Here is a 9,651-nt window from a genome sequence, read left to right as displayed (position 1 = left end):
GGCTAAGGCTGAGGCTAGGCCCTTAGTGGTCACAGTTCAGCTTTCTAGCGCTGACATTTCGTATACTGTGCTGATTGATTATGGTGCTACACATTCTTATGTTTCTAGTAAGATTATTGATAGACTGTGTAGGCCATGTGACTACTATGTTGTGGGGTTTGGGACATTATTACCCTCTAGGGAGTTAGTGGTTTCCAGGAGATGGTTCAGATAACTGCCAGTGATAGTAGACGGCAGGCAATTGTTAGTTGACTTGATAAAGTTAGTTATGACAGACTTTGATATGATTTTGGGGATGGACTGGTTAATTAGATATGGGGCAACCATTGATTGTAAAAAGAATATGGTAATCTTTGAGCCTGAGGGTGAGGACCCCTTCGTATTCGTAGGCACCACTACAAGAATTTTAGCCTAATATAACACCTAAAAATGACAATTTTTAAAAAACGCTATGGTTAAATAGAAAAATCAGGCGCACTCGGTACAGTAAAATTTTACAGCCCGCCACTTTTCCATCTCCCCCTCTAATATTCTATTAGCCTATCTCTCTCTCTCTCTTGTATCTTCTTCTTCACAAATCAACCCTAACCGTGTTCCCCTCTGTCTCTTTTTCTCTCCCTCTAAAAATAGCCACACACACTACAATCTCTTGCCTTCTCTCAATCTCTCGTTCATCCCACTCACAGTGACTATTTCTTTCGCTCTCTCTGGTTTGGAACCATCGTTCACCGACCTCTCTCTCTCATTCTCTTTTAGATGTGGGTGCTAAGGATCAATGATGAAGGGTCCCAAGAAAGGGCTTTGGGACGATGATGAAAAGACGCAATAAGGGGCGAAGCAGATGCTCCCCAAAGTGCTTTGACCCTTTCTTCTCCCTAGCGCGAACCAGAGGCCTTTCCTCCATGGGCGATGGGCAACCGAGTCTGTCCATTATGTGAAGTAATGTAACTTTAACCCATTTTTTTAATTTATGATATATGAAGTATGATTTATATGTAAACTAAGGTAACTGAGCTTGTCAATTTTGATTTTTTTTTTGGTGTTGATTTATGGATTTGAAAGTTTAACAGCGCCATTCACAAGGGTATGCCCCACAAGTTCTACCATGGCCGAACTGGGCGTGTCTGGAACATCACCAAGCGCGCTATTGGCTTGGAGGTTAACAAGCAAGTTGGGAACCGCATCATTAAGAAGAGGATTCATGTTCGTGTGGAGCATGTCCAGCCCTCTAGATGCACTGAGGAGTTCAGAAACAGAAAGTTAAGGAATGATAAGCTCAAGGCCGAGGCCAAGTTGAAGGGTGAGGCCATCAGCACCAAGAGGCAGCCAGAGGGTCCCAAGCCAGGTTTCATGGTCGAAGGAGCTCAGTTGGAAACTGTCACCCCCATTCCTTATGATGTTGTCAACGATCTCAAGGGTGGCTATTAGATCTTTTTATGTATTATTTTTTCTTCTCAATGTTCTGTTCTGTTCTGTTCTTGTCTGGTTTTGATTTTGTTTTCAAGACTACCAATAGAAACGTTTCCTTAATTAGTTCAAGTACTCGAAGTCGTTGTTCGTTTTCATATTTTGAATACTATTCTAAGTACAATTTTGTTTTAAAAAATTTCTGTGCTATTTTTGTTGTGTACAGAAATATTCCAAGAGTCCAAGATTTTCGGTTTATGAAAGAAAAAAAGCAAGAGGCATTCTCATGACACCAGGTCTTCAAGGCAGCTCACCTCACTAGTCATGGCATCAATTCGGAAGGACACCTCAAAGCTTCACAAAAGCTAGATGGCAGCAAGCAGTAGGCACAACACCTCAGTATCTCACGACATCAGGTCTTCATTTATTAAGATTTTTTTTTAATAAATTTCTGAAGTCAACTCTATATTCGCTCAGGTATATACATGTAATACTGTTTCTGAGATATACTTTTATGAGTTACATCTGTCTATAGAGTTGAGCGAATATAGATATACTGCAATACTGAGCTTAAACCTCCTCCCTGAGCTTCATTGTCTATAGATATACTGTAATACTGGACTCTTGATCAGAATTAGAAAAAAAGACAACTATTAGTGATCTTAAAGAAAGGCATGGTAAGTTTTTTTTTTTTTTTAAGGAATCCTTTTCTTATTTTTAATCACATCTAGATAATTTTTATCTCAGTTTCTGTGTAAGAAAAACACTGAGAGACTGATGAGATTTGATTGAAACTGTCAAGTAGATGAAAATTAATTTTCTACTTATTAACTATCATCTAGCTCAAAGATGTTGGCTTTGCATAGCATCAGAATGATTTGTTGCCACCGTAGTTGATTTTAAGAGTAGTTTGGCTATTTCCCAACTATTTTATGTGTTTCATTTGACTAAGATTTTTACTTTGGAATTCAGATTGCATATTTTTAGTATGTGCTAATGATTTTTGTTTTTGTGTGTTTCTGAGTGAAGCAAGAAAACTGTTTGATGAAAGTTCTAAGTTAGATGTTATATTTTAGAGTTCTATAATTATGGGTTTTCTAAACATGGAGAAGTTGATAAAGCTATTAGGTTGTTTGATTGGATGCCATCAAGAAATCCCATTTCTTCAATTACTTGATTGGTGGGTATTTTATCTAGGATGCCATCAAGAAATCCACCACCTATTTGGTAAAGGATCTAAATTGTATTTTGGATTAGTTTTCTCTTTGATAATACAAACTTTTTAAATTTACTTGAAATTAGTAGTAGTAGTAGTAAACTACTATAATTTTTCTTGCTAGCTAGTTACATCATAGAAAAGCAAATCCCAAATCATGTAAAACATATTAAAATTTGGGTCTAGTTTGATTTTCTGTTTCTTTATACATTTCAAGGCCACGAGATTATTTTATTGCAAGAAGTTCTATAAAATCAAAAAATTAAATACATTTCTTTCTAGTTTTGTGTTCCCTTCCCCACCTGCAACTTTCTCATTTTGACAAATTGGTTTTTTCTACTTTGTTTGGTGAGTTGTATCTCTGTTTGAAGTTCTATAATCAACCCTAATTTGCTTCCTCTATGTTTAATGTACAGATTTTGAAGCATGATTGGCCAGCAAGATGGCAAAGCTTTATTCCTGATCTTGTTTCAGCTGCTAAAACTAGTGAAAAAATTTGTGAGAATTGCATGGCTATATTGAAGGTTTCTCTCTCTCTCTCTTAAACTATTGAGAATTAGTTGGCACTAATTACTTGAATATGTTTTCTTCAGCTTCTAAGTGAAGAGGTGTTTGATTTCTCAAGAGGAGAGATGACTCAAAGTAAGATAAAGGAGCTTAAACAATCATTGAACAGGTAGATAATTTATGTTTTCTTTTATTTTTATTTCATTTTGGGATGCATTTCATGTTTTATATTGTAATGTTTCATGAGTGCTCTTTTTTTTTTTCCTTCTGTAGACTTATCATTTGCTTATAATTATATATATATTAAGGACAGTTCTTTTAGATATCCTTTGATGAGAAATCATTATGCACTTTTTAAGTTATTTTTATTCACTATTATACACATATTTTGATACAATGTCTTCCGGGTGAACTGCCACCACAAAGTCAAGTGATCTGATCACTTATCTTGGACTACTGATAGTCACGTACTGCCAGTTCGTAGTCATCATATATTTGGCTTTTATTTTCTAATTGGCATGTCACATGTTACCATAATGATATGTTTAGGCATTTTTCCAATCTCTCACACATAATGTGATTGGTTGTTGCAGAGAATTTCAACTCATTCATGAGCTATGCTTATATGTACTATCCGCCTCTTAAAGAACTGAGCTTATACGTGCAACACTCTCCACGTTGCACACATTTCTCTCATGGATTCCCCAGGGATATATATTTGAGTCTCCATTGGTATGTGCTTTGCTTGATAGATGGTTTTTGTATTGCCTTTGAATTTAATACTTAATAACTTCCTTAAAAGAGTAAGTACTTTTGAGCAAAATTCTGATTGTGTTTGTTTATGTAACAGCTTGAAACGCTGCTGAATTTTTTCCCCATGCCATTGTATCGGAATCTCACTCTTCAGTGTTTGACAGAGGTGTGTTTGTATGTTGATTTAGTTAAGAGTTGCTTCAAAACTGTGCCTGGTTCTCATAGTTCACTGCACTGGTGTTTAGGTTGCAGCACTTAATTTTGGAGATTATTACAATGCCCAGTACGTTAAGATGTACACCATATTCATGAAACTGTTACAGGTTGGTCCGAAATGAAATGCTTATTATAGTACTATCTTTGGTTGGCTTACTCATCACATCATTGTCCAGTTTTTTCTTTTATTTAATTGTATGTCTTGTTCCTGTGTTGCTATTAATATTTTTTTTTCTTCCTTTTGGTTAGACCATGATTCCTCTTAATACAAACATTCCTGAGGCTTATGCAATTGGTTCCTGCGAAGAGCATGTAAAGTTGTTTTTGGCCCTTCAAAATTTAATGAAGACCATTTTTTATGTGTTCGCTCAATAATTTTTTATTTCTGGCAATGTCTTTTGTTTTTCAACTTACCTATTCTGCAGGCTTTTATTCAGAATTTGGCTTTGTTTTTCACTTCATTTTATAAGGCAAGTTTTTTTCTTTTTTCCCTTTATACTTTCTTGATCTTAGTATTTACCATGTTTTGTTATATTTATATCTCAATGGCCATCCTCTTATGGCTGTAAGTTATGGTTCATTTAGTTGTAGAACAGGCTTAATGTGTCAATAAGGCACTGCTTAAGGGATTTAATAAGATAATATGGAATCACATTGTTTCCTTGTCAAATATCAAAGATTTGAAGTTGCTCTTTAAATACATTGCAACATTTACATCGTTCTATCCTTGTGCAGTGTCACATTCGTGTGCTGGAAACTCCTGGAGAGAACATAACTGCTTTGCTCATGGGTGTTGAATATCTTACCAAAATTTCATATGGTACCTCTTTGCCCTAACTGTTCCGACTCTCTTTCGATCTCTTTTCTCTCTGTTCTTCTCCCTCTATTTCTTTCACATGGTCGACGGGTGAATGGAAGTGTGCAGGGGCTTCTCTCAGAAACTAGCTTTGGAGAGGGACAATGCGACGACATCATTCTTCAACGGTAACTCTCTCTCGCTCTATCTTTCTCTCTGAGCTACTCTATCGTTCAATCTTTCTTTCTTTCCTTCTCTCTGTTTGTTGCAGGTGTATAACAAGGTGGTGGAGGCCCACGGCTTGGGTCGTGTGGCAGGGAGGCTTGACTCGTGGGTCTACGACGTGGCTCGCTCATGGGTGCGACGGTGCTTGCGACGGTGGTTTATTCGACGAGTTTGACTTTAGTGAGGTTATTCTACAACATTTATGGGTTTGATAATTGTTTTGAGTTTTCAAACTCATGTTATGCTTAGGCACAGTATGATGCCTCCTTTCTCACATTTTAGTTTTCATAAAGTACAATTACTAAGTACCTGTGATAGTTTATTTATAATGTCTTATTGATACATGATTTGAATTTTTACTTGTGCACCGAAGATTCTTTTTGTTGCACTTGTAAGTTATTGTTTTGATGAGCCACATTGTGCTGAGTGTTAGCTGGGATATAGGAATTGGCCAGCATGTGAAGGATGTCTGGGATATAGGAATCTTACTTTTTGTTTGAATAAGTATATATGCTTAAATGAGATTATATATTAACAAAAAAATTTAATGTCTATTTGCAATCATAGAAAAAATGGGTTCTTGCAGTACTATAAGAAGAGCAAGAAATGTAAAGATTCATTTATTATGTTCTTGTGCAATTTGGTCTTTCCGTGTCAGAATTTAGCTCCTGTTCAGTATACAAGAAAGCAAGGTAATTAGCATGCTCTTTGGCTTTATCCTTTTTTGGTTGTAGGTGATTTGCCTGTTGTGATTTCATGCGCTAGTGTAGCTCTAGGAGATGCAGGGATAATGATGTACGACCTTGTAACTTCAGTTTCAGTGGTAAGTATCTTGCTCAGTGTTTTTTCCTTACTTTCTATTAAGTGTTCATAAAAGATATCATATCACCCTCTTTGGGCATTCTCAAGCCATCTGTATCTTGTTTTAGTCCAAGTTAGCCTTCTACCATCTTTTCAAAAGGGTGGCTTGCATACATAACTTGTAAGAGAAATGAGGTTTTTATAAATGTGTTGTTATAAGAAAGTCAAATTTATGTGATTGGTGATCATTTTTCATGTTTTGAAATATTGGCTTGTCAAATTTGTTTATCCTAGTTGTGTTTACTGTTTACAACATGTTATACATGCTGCTAGTTTTGGGAATTTTGTTTCTGATAGTGATGTGCTATGCAGCCTAGTTTTGTTTTCTGGTTTGTTTTCTCCTGTATCATTGGCTTAGTAATATAATCCATTTTGTATTCTTTGGTTTGAGACACTATAAGCATAAAAAATAAAGTATTCAGATTGAGTTTTTTTGTTCTTCAGAATGAGTGGTTTGCTTGATTGGAGAGTAATAGATGGCACGTGAGGTGGAAAGCCCCTCTGTTTTGACTCAATCCTCATTTCAGATGCCCATTCCTCTCTTCTCGAGACCGTTCGGTATTGAAAATTACCAAGTTTTCATATTTATATTGGCTCTCTTTACAAACTCAGTATGTTTTGAATTTGTGTATGAGTTTTTATGAAGCTTGAATCTGTGTTTTCCTTTCTATTTGAATTGGAAAATAATTTTCAACATGGCAAGCAACTTTGTTTAATACTGTACTACTACAGGTGTGTACATGATGTAATTGTTTCTTCATTTCCTTTGTGTCTTGTTCTTTAAATAGTTTTAAATATATGTGTTTACTTTCTTTACTTCAGTAGGTAGGATCATTTATAATTTTCTTTTTGTTCCTTTTTTGAGGATATGCTCTTGCTGCTCTTCTCTTATTACTTTGTGTGTGTTTCAATCATAAAAATATTGTTTTGTCTTTGAAAAAACTAGTATAAATATTGCTGCTCTTCTCTAATGCCTGCATTAGATTTTGAAATATCTGAAAGGGTATGTACGAACTATGTCCTGAACCTTTATATTGGTGTTTGCAGATAACAAGGGATACTAGTGGAGTTCCTAAGGTTCTTACAAGGTTAGATGCACCCTCATCACCCTTGGCTGACACCATGACATAATATGAGAGCTAGAGATCCTTTTGTCTGTGAAATGAGAATTTAAATTTTTCATGTTTCTTAAATTTGTTATTCTATTTTATTACTTCTCTTACTTTTATTTTTGTTATAATATTATGCTAACTTCAGACACAATTTAAGTGTAAGAATACTGAATTTATTGTATGTGAAACTCAAGCAGAAATTTCTTATATACCTCTTCTACTGCCTTATATTTACAGGGTTGTATGAACTCATTATTAACTTGTTAAAACAGTAAAATACAAATATACTGAAACATATTGATATACATTCACTGTATTCTCTTAATGGCAGCAAGTTATTTGACAAGTTTGATTTTATTTGCATTGTATTCTCTTTTCTTATTTATAGCTTTAGTAAGTTATAGTTTATATGATAGTTATGGGATTGGCTTTACATTCACTTGTTATATTATTTATTTATTTTAGTTTTCATCTTGCAGTTGTTCCCAAGCTTTGTTTGAATCTTCATTTTGTTTTCTATTATGCTTATTTATATTTGGATTTCTGAATTCTGTTTTGTTCATGTTGATTATAGTCAGTAATGATTTAAATGGGGCTAATTGTATGTTAGGTTTGTGGCATCAGCTCTCCAAACCTGACTGCTTATCTTTCTCTATTTATTTTTTAGAGAGTTTGAACAAGTTCCCTCGAAGGACTAGTACGCCATCTGGGGTTCATAGTCAAGCACAACAATCTAAACAACAGCTACAACAACAACAACAATAGCATTAGCAGCAACAACAACATCATCCAAACTATAGTTTGAAGTAAAAAATGTTCAAGATTATAAAACTTTATTATGTTATGCTTTCAAACTTAAGTTAGAACTAATATCTTATGAAGTAGACACATTCATGGTTTGAATTAGTTATTTTTTTAATGTAATACTTATGGTTTATCAATTTATTAAGAATTACATTTTATGATTAATTTTGTTTTTTTTTTTATCAAAATACAATAATGAAGATCTTTTAATTAAAAAAAAACCATATAAGTATACTTATTAAAATAAAATTTAAAATATATTATCCACACTAAAGTAACAAAATTTTATTACTATATGTTACGATTTAAAAACATATTATAAGCGAAACAAATCGTTATGATTTATATAATATCAAACTAAAAATGCTATTAAAATAATCAAATGTAACAGTTGAAAAGTGTTATGAAAAAAGTACAAGATTAAACTTCAAATTTATAACCAAAAACTCTATCTAAATGTTATTATTTGAATATTATAGCACCTAAAAATGTGTTATTGAATAGTTTAAGATAACACCGAACATAACATTCAAAAACTGTTATAAAAAAGACTGGACTTTTAATAACAGGGGCTATGTTAGCATTTTCAGAAGTGCTATCAATAGTCCCGGTTAGCAGTTTTTAAGTGTTATGAATATTGTTTTTTCTTGTAGTGCACTATGCATGGACCCCGGGTACCCATGATTTCAGCATTGAGGGCTAGAGACGTATTGCGAGGAGGTTGTATAGGATTATTGTCCAACGTGGTGGATACCACTCAGGTCGTGCCAATGTGTTTCTGGAAGAGTTATCAAGGTTGCAGCCGCACAGGGAGATAGAATTTATTATTGAGCTGGCACCAGGGACAGTGCCAGTATCTAGGGCACATTACAAAATGGCCCCAGCGGAGTTGAGGGAACTCAAGGTATAATTACAAGAGTTGTTAGATTTGGGTTTTATTATACCCTGTTTCTCACCATGGGGTGCACCAGTCTTGTTTGTGAAGAAGAATGATGGTTCTCTGAGGATGTGCATACACTACAGGGAGCTGAATAAACTGACCATTAAGAACAGGTATTCTCTGCGAAGGATAGATGATTTGTTTGACCAATTGCAAGGTAAAATGGTGTTCTCAACGATAGATTTCTGATCTCGTTATCACCAATTGAGGATCAAGGAGGAAGATATACCAAAGACAACCTTTCGTACTAGATATGGGCACTACGAGTTCCTCGTTATGTCATTTGGTTTGACTAATGCCCCGGCAGCTTTCATGGACTTCATGAACAGAGTGTTCAAGGACTATCTGGATCAATTTGTTATAGTCTTTATCGAATATATCTTAGTATATTGAAAGACGAAGGAAGAGCATGAGCAACACCTCAGGTTGGTCTTACAAAGGCTGAGAAAGCACAAATTATTTGCAAAGTTCAAGAAGTGTGAATTCTGGTTACCTCAGGTGACTTTCTTGGGTCATATTGTTAGCAGAGATGGGATCAAGGGAGACCCAGCTAAGATTGAGGCTGTCAGGAATTGGCCAAGGCTAAGGAATGCCTTTGAGATTAGAAGCTTCCTTGGATTGGCAAGTTATTATAGGAAGTTCGTGGAAGGATTCTCAAGGATAGCTACCCCACTGATAGAACTGACATACAAGAGTAAAAAATTTGTGTGGTCAGACAGATGCGAAAACAGCTTCCAGGAGTTGAAGCGGCATTTGATTACCGCCCCAGTCCTGACTCTTCCGACAGATCAGGGGAAGTTCATGGTTTATTGTG

General features: G+C 35.1%; 1 long non-coding RNA gene across 1 annotated transcript; it reads left to right on the top strand.

Moving 5' to 3' along the window:
* Positions 1 to 515: 515 nt before the first annotated feature.
* LOC133829428 (uncharacterized) lies at positions 516 to 3,602 on the top strand. The gene is made up of 4 exons (XR_009891771.1): positions 516 to 1,417; positions 1,634 to 1,823; positions 3,040 to 3,121; positions 3,217 to 3,602. It is a non-coding gene; the product is annotated as an uncharacterized LOC133829428 (long non-coding RNA).
* The last annotated feature ends 6,049 nt before the right edge of the window (positions 3,603 to 9,651 follow it).

This window comes from Humulus lupulus, chromosome 4 (genome assembly GCF_963169125.1).
Source record: "Humulus lupulus chromosome 4, drHumLupu1.1, whole genome shotgun sequence".
Classification (NCBI taxonomy): Eukaryota; Viridiplantae; Streptophyta; class Magnoliopsida; order Rosales; family Cannabaceae; genus Humulus; species Humulus lupulus.
This window is presented reverse-complemented; position numbering and strand designations above follow the sequence as displayed.